At 42.4% G+C, this 16,384-nt stretch overlaps 1 protein-coding gene across 6 annotated transcripts in view; it reads right to left on the bottom strand.

Moving 5' to 3' along the window:
• SMIM35 (small integral membrane protein 35) overlaps positions 1–16,384 on the bottom strand; it is a 143,297-nt gene that overhangs the window by 35,661 nt on the left and 91,252 nt on the right. Inside the window, exon 1 of one of the 6 annotated variants that reach the window (XM_056543647.1) lies at positions 6,509–6,530. The exons of 4 other annotated variants lie outside the window; for them this stretch is intronic. The gene's annotated coding sequence lies outside the window, so the exon portion shown is untranslated. Of the gene's footprint in view, positions 1–6,210; positions 6,444–6,508; positions 6,531–16,384 lie in introns of those variants that run through there. One more of the 6 variants, XM_056543648.1, reaches the window with a different exon arrangement.

The raw sequence follows: 16,384 nt of genomic DNA, 5'->3' as shown, positions 1-16,384 counted from the left end.
TCTCTTAAAAACGGGAAATGACAAACTAGGGTTCTGTATCGCTAACATTCTAAGTTGGGCTATGTCCCATGTGTTGTGAGCCCCATCAATAATTCTGTCCATTAATACAATGTTGCCCTGCTCTGGACAGTCCTCTAGGGCATTTTGTAAGGCTACAACATAAGCTCGGAGGGTCTCACCTGGTTTCTGTCCTTTCTCATACAGGCGGAGGCATACCTCTGACGGAGAATGATATTCAAACACTTAGTACAGCCCCTCAAAGATCTGCTCTACTCTACTGCACCTGTTGATTAGGTGAAAAAGAATAAAAAAACAAAAAGGCTTTGGATCTTCTCTTTAAAATCTCGCAGAGTGAAGGGGTCCCCATTGTAGGTGGGAAGAACGGCGTTCCCCAAGAAGACTGGTGCGGCTACAGGAAATCCTAAACTGTTGCGCCGAACTGGAGGTGGAGAGAGTAGAACCCTCTGAGTTTCCAAAGAAGGTGATGATCCAACTGTTGGGTTTGAAGAAGCACCCTAGTCCGTTGGTCCTGGAGAACTGGCATCTTGCAGGCTTGATTGAGTGCACTGTCGCTTTAAGAAGTCTGGAGTGTGCTGGCCCTTTAAGAAGTTTGAGTGTGCTGGCCTTTTAAGAAGTTTTGCATGCACTGTAGCTTTAAGAAATTCAGCGATGTGCTGCAGCAGCTTTGTTAACCTTTGGCTGGGGTACCCTTATGAATGCCGCTTACTTGTATCCCCTGCTGACTTTCGCAGAGTCAGCGCAGCGGTGGACTGATACGGTGATGTGGGCGCAGACGACGGAGCCTTCAAAATGGCTGCGCCTGGGGAACTTTCAGCTAGATCCGGTTGAGAAATACTCAACTTCCTGCAACACGGGATAGACTTGTTGTTCCTCCCTGCAGGCTAAGGAGGTGTGATGGTGAAGGGCTGGTGGGGCAGAGGTGCAGCTGCTCGCTAGTGCAGGAAGGCCCAGGACTGATTGTTAACCCTTGCAGGTACACTTTGCAACAGCAATACAGTGTTCTTCACCTCCCCCCTTACTTTTGTTCAGCACCCCAAAGCAGAATTTCCCTTACAATGTCCCGTACACTTTTGGGCGCAATCTCTGTGGCAGCTTGCGACACTTCCCGACAATTCCTTGAGTACAATTCTGACTAGGGGAGGACTAGTGGCTTTGTGGCAATGGCACACACCCGTATCCTGTTTGTGGATGCCAAAAAATTGTGGTACCCAGGTGGTGTAGTGCAGATAGTAGTAGGGACAGGTGGTAATAGCCCAGTGACAGATGGAAGTATAATCCCTTGTAGTGTTTGTGATGCCAGGATATGGTTGTTTGGTGTAGGGCACCGTTGATAACCAACCCAGAAACGACATATATTAAATGAGAGTCCAAAGCAGGTTTTGATGCAAATGAAACTTTACTGAAGAAGGCAGTATAACTTTTCTTACATTTCTTATATTCACTGTACAATGCCTAAAATAAACATACATAATTAATGTACAATAGAAATCATAATAATGACCTAGGGGGATCCTGCAGGAGAGCCCTGTGGACTTGAGGGACTCTACCTGAGGGGACTTTCAGACTGTACAGTACCATGTTCTGTACCGGGATACAACACAAGAAATTACACTGCATATTCAAGAGCTCCACAGCAATATAACAATACAACTCATATTAATCTGCATCATATACATATGTGTGTATCTCTTCCTCATATGCATACATAAACGATCCCCTGTGCCCTCTTATACATATATAAATAAAGCAAAGAAAGCAGACAGTGGGATAGATAGGTTAGAGACGGGTCAGGACATAATGGCGGGTGGAGAGGAGTCCTGTGGGGGGAGGTTAAGAGCAGTGGATAAGGATATCCATGGGTTACAAACCAGCCGTAAAAATAAATGTAGCCCGAAAAATTGTAACCCCAATAATTCAAAAAATTCCATTTGCCCCAATAACTCAATAACTACAATAAGCCCCATTAACTCAAAAAATACCATTAGCCCCAATAACTTAAATAATAATGTTAGACCCAATAATTCAAAAAATCCCATTAGCCCCAATAACTTAAATAGTACAATTAGCCCTTATAACTCAAATAATAACATTAACCCCAATAACTCAGAAAATCCCATTAGTGAGACTATATGTGTAAAACTTAATGGAAATGTAAAGTGTATGTTCACAAATGCCAGAAGCCTAGCAAATAAAATGGGGGAGCTTGAGGCCTTGATACTGGAGGAACATATTGATATAGTTGGGGTCACTGAGACATGGCTGGACTCCTCGCATGACTGGGCTGTTCATCTGCAGGGGTTTACATTGTTTCGCAAGGATAAAATGAACAGAAAAGGTGGTGGAGTCTGTCTGTATGTAAGAAGTGGTATGAAAGTCAGTGTGAACGATGCCATTGTGGGTGATGATTCTCAGGATGTGGAATCACTGTGGGTGGAATTACAAAAGGAGGGAAATACTGAAAAAATTATATTTGGTGTAATCTACAGACCCCCTAATATCACTGAAGAGATAGAAGTTCGGCTGTATAAACAAATAGAGAGGGCCGCCCGGGCAGGTACAGTGGTAATAATGGGAGATCTTAACTATCCAGATATAGATTGGGGCCGGGGTTTGGCTAAAACTACAAAGGGGAGAAAATTCCTAAATTTATTGCAGGATAATTTTCTGGGCCAGTTTGTGGAGGACCCAACAAGAAGTGATGCCTTGTTGGATCTGATCATTTCCAACAACGCAGAGCTGGTTGGTAATGTAACTGTGAGGGAAAACCTAGGTAATAGCGACTACAATATAGTTACTTTTGACTTAAAATGTAGAAAACAAAGACAGGCGGGGAAGGCAAAAACATATAACTTTAAAAAGGCAAATTTCCCTTGGCTGAGATCTGCACTACAGGACATAGACTGGGGGGAGGTGTTCTCAAATACTGATACAGAAGGTAAATGGGACATCTTTAAATCAACTCTAAATAACTATACAGCTAAATATATACCAAAGGGGAACAAATATAAACGATTAAAACTAAATCCTACATGGCTGACAAATGATCTTAAAAGAGCAATAAACAACAAAAAAATGGCTTTTAACCTCCTGAGCGGTATTCCCGAGCGTGACTCGGGGTTAATTTTCCCTGCCAGGATCGGTAACCCCGAGTCACGCTCGGGGTAGAATTACAGAGTTCCCGGCCGGGCTGCACGATATATCGCAAAAGCAATGCGATATAGCGATGCGGCCCCCGGGAAAACTTGCGATTATCTGCTCTGGTCGGCTCCCGTTGCGGGGCCGGCCAGAGCAGGTAAAGAAAAATACTAAAAGTCAGTGTTTCCCTACCAGGGGGCCTCCAGCTGTTGCAAAACTACAACTCTCAGCATGCTCGAACAGCCAAAGGCTGGAGGTACCCTGTCAGAAAAACACTGAGCTAAATGTAAAAGGAAAAAGTAGTAAAATAAAAAAACCTTTTGCTCACCTAGTCCCGCTCCCTGAAGATGTCGTTCCCTTCCGTGCGCTCTTGTCCCTGCTCGATTCCTCTTACAGGACCTTTCACTTTTCAGCCAATCACAGGCCGCAGTGGTGTAAAGCCTATGATTGGCTGAAGGGGAAAGGGCTTGTTCTGCAGCAAATACACTAGGTTTGAAATCTGCCCAGCAAATCTAGTGTACGCTGCTGCAGGACAAGGTGACAAGGGGGGGGGATAGGAAGAATGTGACATGGGGGGGAATGTGACAGAGGGGGGGGGTGTGACAAGGGGGGGGGAATGTGACATGAAGGGGGGGGAAATGTGACAGTGGGGAATGTGACAAGGGGGGGGGATGTGACAAGAGGGGGGAATGTGACAGGGGAGGGGGAATGTGACATGAAGGGGGGATGTGACAGGGGGAGGGGAATGTAACATGAAGGGGGAGAATGTGACAAGGGGGGGAATGTGACAAGGGGGGGAATGTGACAGGGGGGAATGTGACAAGGGGGGAATGTGACAAGGGGGGGAATGTGACAAGGGGGGGAAGAAAGTGACAAGGAGGGGGGAGAATGACGGGGGGATGTGACAAGGGAGGGGGAATGTGATGGGGGAGATGTGAAATGGGCGGGAGGGAGATGTGAAATTCAGTGCAAAAAATTGTATCGCTTTTGGTACAAATTTCCAGAAAGAATCATACCGCCAGGGAGGTTAAAAAATACAAATCTGATGGGTCAGATACAACATTTAAACAGTACAAGGAGCTTAATAAAATCTGTAAAAATGTAATAAAAACTGCAAAAATTCAAAATGAGAGACAAGTGGCCAAAGAAAGCAAAACTAATCCTAATTTTTTTTTAGATATATAAATACAAAAAAACCAAGGACAGAGCATGTAGGACCCCTTAATAATGATAATGGGGAGGTTGTCACAGGCAATAAAGAGAAGGCAGAGCTACTGAATGGGTTCTTTAGTTCTGTATACACTATGGAAGAAGGAGCTGACATTGGCCAGGTCAGTGCTGGTAACACATCATGTAATGTACTGAACTGGCTTAATGTAGAAATGGTACAAGGTAAGTTAAGTAATTTAAAGGTAAGCAAATCTCCAGGACTGGATGGACTACACCCAAGAGTTCTTAGAGAGGTAAGTTCAGTAATATCTGTACCCTTGTTCATGATATTTAGAGATTCACTGGTGTCTGGTATTGTGCCAAAGGACTGGCGCAAGGCAAATGTGGTACCAATCTTCAAGGTCTTCGCCAGGCAATTATAGACCGGTAAGTTTAACGTGCATTGTGGGTAAATTGTTTGAAGGACTTATAGGGATTACATAAAGGAATACATAGGGGATAATTGTATTATAAGTGATAGCCAGCATGGGTTTACTAAGGATAGAAGTTGTCAAACCAATCTAATTTGCTTTTATGAAGAGGTGAGTAGAAGCCTTGACAGAGGAATGGCTGTGGATATAGTGTTTCTGGATTTTGCTAAAGCTTTTGATACTGTCCCTCATAGACGTCTGACAGGTAAGTTATGGTCTTTGGGCTTGGAAACTTTAGTTTGTAACTGGATTGAACACTGGCTCATGGATCGTACCCAGAGAGTGGTGGTCAATAATTCGTACTCTGATTGGTCCACGGTTATTAGTGGTGTACCCCAAGGTTCTGTACTGGGCCCGCTGTTGTTTAATTTATTTATCAATTATATAGAGGATGGTATTAACAGCTCTGTTTCTATCTTTGCAGATGACACCAAGCTTTGTAGCACAGTACAGTCTATAGAGGATGTGCATAAGTTACAAGATGACTTGGATAGACTAAGTGTCTGGGCATCCACTTGGCAAATGAGGTTCAATGTGGATAAATATAAAGTTATGCATCTGGGTACTAATAACCTGCATGCATCGTATGTCTTAGGGGAGATTAAACTGGCAGAGTCCCTGGTAGAGAAGGATCTGGGTGTACTTGTAGATCACAGACTACAGAATAGCATGCAATGTCAGGCTGCTGCTTCCAAAGCCGGCAGGATATTGTCATGTATCAAAAGAGGCATGGACTCGAGGGACAGGGACATAATACTCCCCCTTTATAAAGCATTGGTACGGCCTCACCTGGAATATGCTGTTCAGTTTTGGGCACCAGTCCATAAAAGGGACACTGCAGAGCTGGAAAGGGTGCAGAGACGCGCGACTAAACTAATATGAGGCATGGAACATTTTAGCTACGAGGAACGATTAAAGGAGTTACAATTGTTTAGTCTTGAGAAGAGACATTTAAGGGGGGATATGATAAACGTATATAAGTATATAAATGGCCCATACAAAAAATATGGAGAAAAACTTTTCCAGGTTAAACCCCCCCAAAGGACGAGGGGGCACTCCCTCCGTCTGGAGAAAAAAACGTTTAGTCTAAAGGGGCGACACGCCTTCTTTACCATAAGAACTGTGAATTTATGGAACAGTCTACCTCAGGAACTGGTCACAGCAGGAACAATTAATAGCTTTAAAACAGGGTTAGATACATTCCTGGAACAAAATAACAATAATGCTTATGCAGAATTATAAAACAACATCCCTTCCCCCCTTACACTCTTCCCTTAAATTCCCTGGTTGAACTTGATGGACGTATGTCTTTTTTCAACCATACTAACTATGTAACTATGTCCTAGTCTCTTCCTCATATACATACATAAATAATGCCCCATGTGTCTGAACAGAAAAAAACACTTATACTTACCTAGTCCAGGTACCTACAATGTTTAGAGCCCTCCTCTTCAGCTCTGCAGCCTATGAGCCGCAGTGCCATTCACTGTATTGCAGCTGTGTCTAGAGGAGGCTGGGATGACACCACCGTGGGAGTTTTTTTCCCGCTTGGTGGTCCACACCCCCATACCCCCCTAGCAACGACAATGCTCAGCTGCAGTGGCAGCTGCCTGCTCCTCCTTGGGAAAAATCTTATTGGGGCGCTAATTTTCTGCCCCTGGAAGGTGCCGCCTGGGTCCAATGGACAATGAGAACACTGAGCAGTGACCTACCAGTTTACAGTCTATTGATGAGATTCATCAAAACCTGTGCTGAGGAAAAGTTGACCAGTTGACCTTAGCAACCAATCAAATCGCTTCTTTCATTTTTCAGAGGCCTTGTTAAAAATGAAAGACGTAATCTGATTGGTTGCTATGGGCAACTGATCAACTTTTTCTGTCCACAGGTTTTGATAAATCTCCCCTATGTGCTTATTGGCATATCAGGCACATATCAGGAATTGAATCGGGCATCAGCACTGACAGCTAGTAAATCAAGGGGAAAGAAATAAGGGAGACTTACTGTAGTGCATATGCATATGAATATGGTACCAAATATGCGCATATCGAACTATCAGTAAAAAATAAGAATAATGTAGTTTAGTGAGTTTGGGGATGATGTATGATGTATGAAAAACCCTACCCTCGCAAAAGGGGGTGGGTTAGGGCTGCTTTAACTCTGCTATATGTTTAGTTTACATACCGTATATACTCGAGTATAAGCCGAGCTTTTCAGCACGATTTTTCGTGCTGAAAACACCCCCCTCGGCTTATACTCGAGTGAACTCTCCGCCCTCAGTGGTCTTAAACCTGCGGACCTCCAGATGTTTCAAAACTATAACTCCCAGCATGCCCGGACAGCCATCGGCTGTCCGGGCATGCTGGGAGTTGTAGTTTTGAAACATCTGGAGGTCCGCAGGTTGAATACCCCTGCCCGGGCCTTCGTCATCATCCAGCCCCCCATCCCCCCCATCCAGCCCCCCATCCCCCCCCCCCCTGTGAAGATGGAGAGCCCGGAACGACTATCCCTCCCCACCGGACGGTCCTGCAGCATAGATGGCCCGGACCAGCTCACACGAACGTCCCACCGAGCGGAGGTGAGTACAAAACTAAAGGGGGGATGGGGGGCTGGATGATGACGAAGGCCCGGGCAGTGGTCTTCAACCTGCGGACCTCCAGATGTAGTTTTGGAACATCTGGAGGTCCGCAGGTTGAAGACCACTGTTAAATCAGACATTGACAAGCGGTAATGATGAAGGGGGGGCTGTGGGATGATGACAGGGTAATGATGAAGGGGGGATGATGACAGGGTAATGATGAAGGGGGGATGATGACAGGGTAATGATGAAGGGGGGGATGATGACAGGTGATGATGATAAAAGGGGATGATGACAGGGTGATGATGATGAGGGTGTTAATGACGGGGGTCTGGATGATGACAGGGGGAATGATGTATTTCCCACCCTAGGCTTATAGTCGAGTCAATAACTTTTCCTGGGTTTTTGGGGTGAAATTAGGGGCCTCGGCTTATATTCGGGTCGGCTTACACTCGAGTATATATGGTATTAGGGCTCATTCACACTCATTCCATTATGTGAAGCTCTGCCGGCAGTTCCGTCAAGTTTAGAGGAGAACAAAATAGTGTAAGTACTATTTTTTCTCTGCCAAACTCCTGTAAAATTACCGGATCACCAACAGAACCCTAAACGTATCGGATGCAAACGGCAATGTGAACATGTGTTCTAAGTTTTATCTCCAGCTATTTGGAAGTGATGAAGGAACATACACACATACACCTGTTAAAGGGGTACTCCTGTGGAAAACATTTTTTTTTAAATCAACTGATTCCAGAAAGTTAAACAGATTTTAAAATTACTTCTATTTAAAAATCTTTATCTTTCCAGCACTTAGCTGCTGTATACTACAGAGAAAGTTCTTTTCTTTTTTATTTATTTTCTGACCGACCACAGTTCTCTCTGCTGACACCTCTGTCCATGTCAGGAACTGTCCAGAGCAAGAACAAATCCCCATAGCAAACCTCTCCTGCTCTGGACAGTTCCTGACATGGACAGAGGTGTCAGCAGAAAGCACTGTGGTCAGACAGAAAAAAACTATACAATTTCCTCTGTAGTATACAGCAGCTGATAAGTAATAGAAGAATTAAGATTTTTTAATAGAAGTAATTTACAAATCTGCTTAACTTTCTGGAGCAAGTTTTGCACTGGAGTACCCCTTTAAGTTTTACATTTATAGATTTTGAATACCGGAATTAAAGTTCAGTGACAGGAAGAAGTCCACTTTTATTATGTTTATTAATGACCTTGTAGAAGGATTACAAAGTAGAATACCTATATTTGCAGATGACACAACACTGGATAAGGTGATCACCACAGAGGAGGATAACATACTATTACAGAGGAAGAATGGGTAGATAAAGGTGGGGACTTTTGTAGAGCGCTCATGCTGTCAAAGGGCGGACTCAAAATGCCACGGTTGCACAGGACAATTTATTGAAATATTTTTGGACAACGCATTTCGGCGCTCACATGCGCCTTCATCAGGTCCACAAAAGGGTAAAATCACTGCGTCCTGGGGTGCCGGCTGTGCTCGATTATAAATCATTAGTCAGACCACATATTGAGTATCATGTCCAGTTTTGGGCACCTGTGTATAGATGGGACATGGCTGAACTGGAGAGGGTGCAGAGGAGGGCGACAAAGATAATTGGTGGTATTTTAGGATTACAGGACCAAGACAGGTTTTCAAGCTTGGGGTTATTTAGTTTGGAGAAAAGACATCACGCCCCCTGACGAAGCAAAGGGTGAAAATGGGCTTGAGGTAAAGTACCGTATTTTCCTACAGGGTGCAAAGTCTATTTCCCTATATAATTTCATGTGTTCATTTATTTGGAACTCTCTCCCACATGATGTTGTGATGTCTGACTCTATAAACAAGTTCAGGGGGGCTGGATATTTTTCTACAAAACTATAATATTACAGGTTATGGATACTAGATTTATGTGGATAGAACTTTGATCCAGGGATTTATTTTGATCACCATATTGGAATCAGGAATTGGCATCAGCCTCATGGGGGGTTTTGCCTTTTTCTGGATCAACACAGAGGGCTTTAGATTGAACTTGATGGACTCTTGTCTTTTTTCAACCTAAGCTATGTAACTATGTAACTGTGTTTTAGTTTCTGTTTAATGTAAATGTTTTATAAACTAAAAAAAGTAAAAAAAACCCTGGTAGAGTTCCTCTCCCTTACTCCTGGTTCCCTCTCCCTCTTCCCTCCTGTGTGTCCTTATGTGTCACCCCATCTTTCTCCCCTCTCCGCCTCTCTCTTTTCTTCGGTTTGTGTTGTTTCGTCTCCCCTTTTCATTGTTGTTTTTGTTTGTTTTGGTTGTTATGTTAAGGGCTTATAGTGCCTTTCCCTTGCCCATACTCTGCCTAATGTCCATTTAGTGTTTAACCGGCTTGGATATGCTGGCTTACTTGCTTCTTCTGTACATTATTATACTTTTATGCATTGGCTGCTATTCATCCCTTTGTTATGAACGTGATGACTGGGGAGCGTAGCTTCCTGGGCACCTCTTATGCTCTTGACTTTGCTTGTTAGATGCCTTTATTCGCATTACCTAAATGTCAGTGTATAACTGCCTTCCCTTGCAGTTTTGTTTCTACATGCATTGCCTGTCAGATGTTGTTTATTTTTGGCGGATGACTTTTTTTTGTATTTCTTTTCGTCCTTAATAAACTTTTTTTGAATTCGAAAAAAAAAAATAAAGTAAAAAAAAGTATACATTAATGGATTCTAAAAATAAATGTTGCTCTATACCACACAGCCGAACTCCCATTGATTTACCTTCTAAAAGAAAATAAAACAGAAGCAGTGACACGTGAACCTAATCATAATTTTCTGCAGCACACTACATGACGGATACTATATTCCTATGTTTTGTCAAGTTAAATCCCATCCCTGGTTTCTACAGCCCCCAGGAACACAATTCTGTAGAATCTGAGAATGTACTCTCCTGCACTGACTAGAAGAGATATGCTGCTCCCTGCTGGCAGCAGTCAGTAGAACAGATAGTCTTTGACATTATTAACTTTACACTAAAGAAATAGTAATACCCTCTTAGTTCCACACACTTGGATGTACAGGACACTTGCCTGCACTTAAAGAACTTCAGTGAGATGGAACCTTATAGTGCAAGAAACCTGCACACAGGACAGTATAATGTACATACAGTGGGGCAAAAAGTATTTAGTCAGCCACCAATTGTGCAAGTTCTCCTACTTTAAAAGATGAGAGAGGCCTGTAATTTTCATCATAGGTATACCTCAACTATGAGAGACATAATGAGGAAAAAAATCCATAAAATCACATAGTCTATTTTTCAAATAATTTATTTGCAAATTATGGTGGAAAATAAGTATTTGGTCACCTACAAACAAGCAAGATTTCTGGCTCTCACAGACCTGTAACTTCTTCTTTTAAGAGTCTCCTCTGTCCTCCACTTGTTACCTGTATTAATTGCACCTGTTTGAACTTGTTACCAGTATAAAAGGCACCTGTCCACAACCTCAGTCACACTCCAAACTCCACTATGGCCAAGACCAAAGAGCAGTTGAAGGACATCAGAAACATAATAGTAGACCTGCACCAGGCTGGGAAGACTGAATCTGCAATAGGCAAGCACTTTGGTGTGAAGAAATCAACTGTGGAAGCAATTATTAGAAAATGGAAGACATACAAGACCACTGATAATCTCCCTCGATCTGGGGCTCCACGCAAGATCTCACCCCGTGGTGTCAAAATGATCACAAGAATGGTGAGCACAAATCCCAGGACCACACGGGGGGGCCTAGTGAATGACCTGCAGAGAGCTGGGACCAAAGTAACAAATACTACCATCAGTAACACACTACGCCGCCAGGGACTCAAATCCCTGGGAGAATGTCATAAGGTCAGATGAAACCAAAGTAGAACTTTTTGGTAAAAACTTTACTCGTCATGTTTGGAGGATAAAGAATGCTGAGTTGCATCCAAAGAATACAATACCTACTGTAAAGCATGGGGGTGGAAACAACATGCTTTGGGGCTGTTTTTCTGCTAAGGGACCAGGATGACTGATCTGTGTAAAGGAAAGAATGAATGGGGCCATGTATCGTGAGATTTTGAGTGAAAACCTCCTTCCATCAGCAAGGGCATTGAAGAAGAAACATGGCTGGGTCTTTCAGCATGACAATGATCCAAACACACCGCCCGGGCAATGAAGGAGTGGCTTTGTAAGAAGCATTTCAAGGTCCTGGAGTGGCCTAGCCAGTCTCCAGATCTCAACCCCATAGAAAACCTTTGGAGGGAGTTGAAAATCTGTGTGGCCATGCGACAGAGGAGATCTGCATGGAGGAATGGGCCAAAATACCAGCAACAGTGTGTGAAAACCTTGTGAAGACTTACAGAGAATATTTGACCTCTGTCATTGCCAATAATGGGTATAGAACAAAGTATATAATAACTTTTGTTATTGACCAAATACTTATTTTCCACCATAATTTGCAAATACATTCTTTAAAAATCAGACAATGTGATTTTATGGATTTTTTTTCTTATTATGTCTCTCATAGTTGAGGTATACCTATGATGAAAATTACAGGCCTCTCATCTTTTTAAGTGGGAGAACTTGCACAAAGGTGGCTGACTAAATACTTTCTTGCCCCACTGTACTTATTGAAGTAAGGACAGATTCATACTTCATTTCGATTTTCTGTCACAGGTATCCAGCGATATTCCACCAAGAATAGGATGCTGGCATATACTGTGGCAGAGAGCAGCAGGTTCCATTCATTTAAATGGCCCTAACTGGGTCATATAGTGACTCCGTTCAGGCTGTGTATGTTATTAAAGGGGTAATCTGGTCGAAAACAATTTTTATTCATGTCAACTGGCTCCAGAAAGTTAAACAGATTTTTAAATTACTTCTATTAAAAAATCTTAATCTTTCCAGTACGTATCAGCTGCTATACTACAGAGGAAGTTGTATAGTTCTTTTCTGTCTGACCACAGTGCTCTCTGCTAACACCGCCGTCTGTGTCAGGAACTGTCTATAGTAGAAGCAAATTCCCATATCAATCCTCTTCTGCTCCGGACAGTTCCTGACACAGACAGAAGTGTCAGCAGAGAGCACTGGGGTCAGATAGAAAAGAACTACACAACTTCCTCTGGAGCATACAGCAGCTGATAAGTACTGGAAGGATTAAGATTTTTTTAATAGAAGTAATTTACAAATCTGTTTAACTTTCTGGCACCAGTTGATTTGAAAAAAATGTTTTCCACTGGAGTACCCCTTTAAATTCAGCGAACCATGCTGTTGAGTATGATTAAAATAGCATACACGGCCTGAATGGCATGACTATGGGGGACATTTATCATTGTGTGTCTTAAGATAGTGTGTTTTAAAGTACCAAAGGCTGTCCGGGCATGCTGGACATTGTAGTTTTGAAACAGCTGGTGTCACCCTGGTTAGTAAACATTGATCTATGTCCTATATCTATTCCCTATCTATCTATATAGAGAAACAGCAGCACTCCAATGTCGGTGAAAAAAAGTGAGTGGCTTTGTTCAACCAAACATCAAGGATAGCAATGTTTCAGCCGTCTCACACGGCCATTGTCAAAGGCCGTATGAGACAGCTGAAACGTCGCTATCCTTGATGTTTGGTTGAACAAAGCCACTCACTTTTTTTCACCGACATTGGAGTGCTGCTGTTTCCCTGTATGAAATTTATTGGACTTTTGACCAAGTCAGCCAGCTTGCACCATTAATACTTCTTGTTTGTGCTGCCCATTTTCTTCAATTATCTATCAATCTATCTCAATGTTTTCCAACCAGGGGGCCTCCAGCGGTTGCAAAACAACAACTCCCAGCATGCTAGGAGTTGTAGATTTGTAATAGCTGCAGGCACCCTGGTTAGGAAACACTGATCTATGTCCTATCTACCTATCTATGGTTTGGTAGTGGGGGATGGGGCCCAAGCTGATGTTTTGCACGGGGCCCAAGAGTTTCTAGCTGCGCCCCTGCCTGGGACTATCCACTGAGGAGCAACATGCTGCTGTTGTGCATTCAGTCACTACTGACTAACGTATGTAAGGCTAGGTTGATACTGCGTTTTGAATCTGTGTCACAGGTTTTGTACAGCAGCAGGTGCCCTTCATTTAAGCAGCCTGAAGGAGACACATTGTGACTCCATTCAGGCCTTGTACGTTATTTTAATCGGACTCAGAAGCATGGTTTTCTGAATTATCCATCCAAGTTTACAGCGTGAATGGAGTCACTAGATGAGTCTGTTAGAGCCATTTAACCCCTTAAGGACTCAGGGTTTTTCCGTTTTTGCACTTTCGTTTTTTCCTCCTTACCTTTTAAAAATCCTAACCCTTTCAATTTTCCACCTAAAAATCCATATTATGGCTTATTTTTTGCGTCGCCAATTCTACTTTGCAGGGACATTAGTCATTTTACCCAAAAATGCACGGCGAAACGGGAAAAAAATCATTGTGCGACAAAATCGGAAAAAAAAAACGCCATTTTGTAACTTTTGGGGGCTTCCGTTTCTACGCAGTGCATATTTCGGTAAAAATTACACCTTATCATTATTCTGTAGGTCCGTACGGTTAAAATGATACCCTACTTATATAGGTTTGATTTTGTCGCACTTCTGGAAAAAATCATAACTACATGCAGGGAAATGTATACGTTTAAAAATGTCATCTTCTGACCCCTATAACTTTTTTATTTTTCCACGTACAGGGCAGTATGAGGATTCATTTTTTGCGCCGTGATCTGAAGTTTTTATTGGTATGATTTTTGTTTTGATCGGACTTTTTGATCACTTTTTATTCATTTTTTAATGTTATAAAAAGTGACCAAAATACGCTTTTTTGGACTTTGGAATTTTTTTGCGCGTACGTCATTGACCGTACGGCTTAATTAATGATATATTTTTATAGTTCGGACATTTACGCACACGGCGATACCACATATGTTTATTTATTTATTTTTTTACACTGTTTTATTTTTTTTATGGGAAAAGGGGGGTGATTCAAACTTTTATTAGGGAAGGGGTTAAATGACCTTTATTAACACTTTTTTTTTACATTTTTTTTGCAGTGTTATAGGTCCCATAGGGACCTATAACACTGCACACACTGATCGCTCATCCTGATCACAGGCGTGTATTAACACGCCTGTGATCAGCATTATCGGCGCTTGACTGCTCCTGCCTGGATCTCAGGCTCGGAGCAGTCATTCGTCGATCGGACACCGAGGAGGCAGGTAAGAGCCCTCCCGGTGTCCGATCAGCTGTTCGGGACATCGCGATTTCACCGCGGCGGTCCCGAACAGCCCGACTGAGCAGCCGGGATACTTTCAGTTTCACTTCAGAAGCGGCGGTCAGCTTTGACCGCCGCTTCTAAAGGGTTAATACCACACATCGCCGCGATCGGCGATGTGTGGTATTAGCCGCGGGTCCCGGCCGTTGATTAGCGCCGGGACCGACGCGATATGATGCGGGATCGCGGCGCGATCCCGCTTCATATCGCGGGAGCCGGCGCAGGACGTAAATATACGTCCTGCGTCGTTAAGGGGTTAAAGGGTACCTCTCATCAAAAAAACTTTTGATATATTATAGATTAATATATGCAGAATAACTTTACAATTGCATGTCATAAAAAAATATGCTTCTTTCTATTTCATTTTCCCCTTTGAAGAAATGACCACTAGGGGTCTCCCTACCAGTCCTGGCAGCAAGCATTTCAGACTCATGCTGGAGTCCTAAACACTACGAGCTGCCAGTCTGCTTTATTCACAAAGGAGAACACTCAGAGCTGTCAGCCTGCTTTGTTCACAGCCTGTGTGGCTGTGAACAAAGCAGGCTGGCAGCTCTGAGTGTTTAGGACTCCAGCATGAAATGCTTGCTGACAGGACTGATCGGGAAAAATACAATAGAAAGAAGCATATTTTTCATTAACATGCTATTGGAAAGTTATTCAACATTCATTAATTTAAAATATATCAAAAGTTTATTTCATGAGAGGTACCCTTTAAATTGATTGCACACGATGCTCTCCCCCATAGTATATGTCAGTATCCCATTTTTGGTTGAATACTAATGGTTACCTGGGAAAGAAATGCAGTATGACTCTATCCTCACTCTAAGAAGCATGTTAAAAAAAAAAAAGAAACAGACGGCAAACGTGACATTAAAGCTTCTTAGGTGGTGTGGTAGTGCAATTTCTTTTCCTTTAAGAGTAGAGCTACTTTGCATATTTCATTTTCCATGGTGCATTGCATGGCTTGTAAGACTTCATTTGCCAGTTCAGGGGTCTTCTCGAGGAGACACACGACCACCTCAGTCCTACATTGAAAATCCCTTCCAGGAGGGGAGCACCCTGCTCTGTACTGATGAGAAGCACAGAACCCCAAAACAAAACACAAAGATAACAAATTTATGAAAGCAAAGACAAGTTTACTAAACAGCACGAGCCCTTTAAATGTATCTGTCTAACAGAATTAGAAAGTTTTAGTAACAGAATTTGTTAGACAGTTTTAGTGAATTTGGACCATTGTGTAAACATTGTTTAACCCCTTAAGGACACAGCTAATTTAATTTTTGCATTTTCGTTTTTTCTCCTCGCCTTCTAAAAATCATAACTCTTTTTATATTTTCATCCACAGACCCAAATGAGGGCTTGTTTTTTGCTTTTTAACCAAATTAGCATTTTTAAAATCCCCCTGTTTTGATGACCTATAACTTTCTCATTTTTCCGTATACGGGACTGTATGAGGGCTCATTTTTTGCGCCATGGTCTGTACTTTTTATCGATACCACATTTGCTTATATGAAACTTTGAGATCATTCTTTATTATTTTTTTGGGAATAAAATGTGACAAAAAAGCAGCAATTTTGTACTTTTTTTTTTTTTTTACTTTTACACCGATCACCTTACGGGATCATTATATTTTGATAGTTCAGACATTTACACACACGGAAATACCAAATTTGTTTATTAATTTTCTTTTACACTCTTTGGGGGTAAAATGGAAAAAA

This window comes from Hyla sarda, chromosome 10 (genome assembly GCF_029499605.1).
Source record: "Hyla sarda isolate aHylSar1 chromosome 10, aHylSar1.hap1, whole genome shotgun sequence".
NCBI lineage: Eukaryota > Metazoa > Chordata > Amphibia > Anura > Hylidae > Hyla > Hyla sarda.
This window is presented reverse-complemented; position numbering and strand designations above follow the sequence as displayed.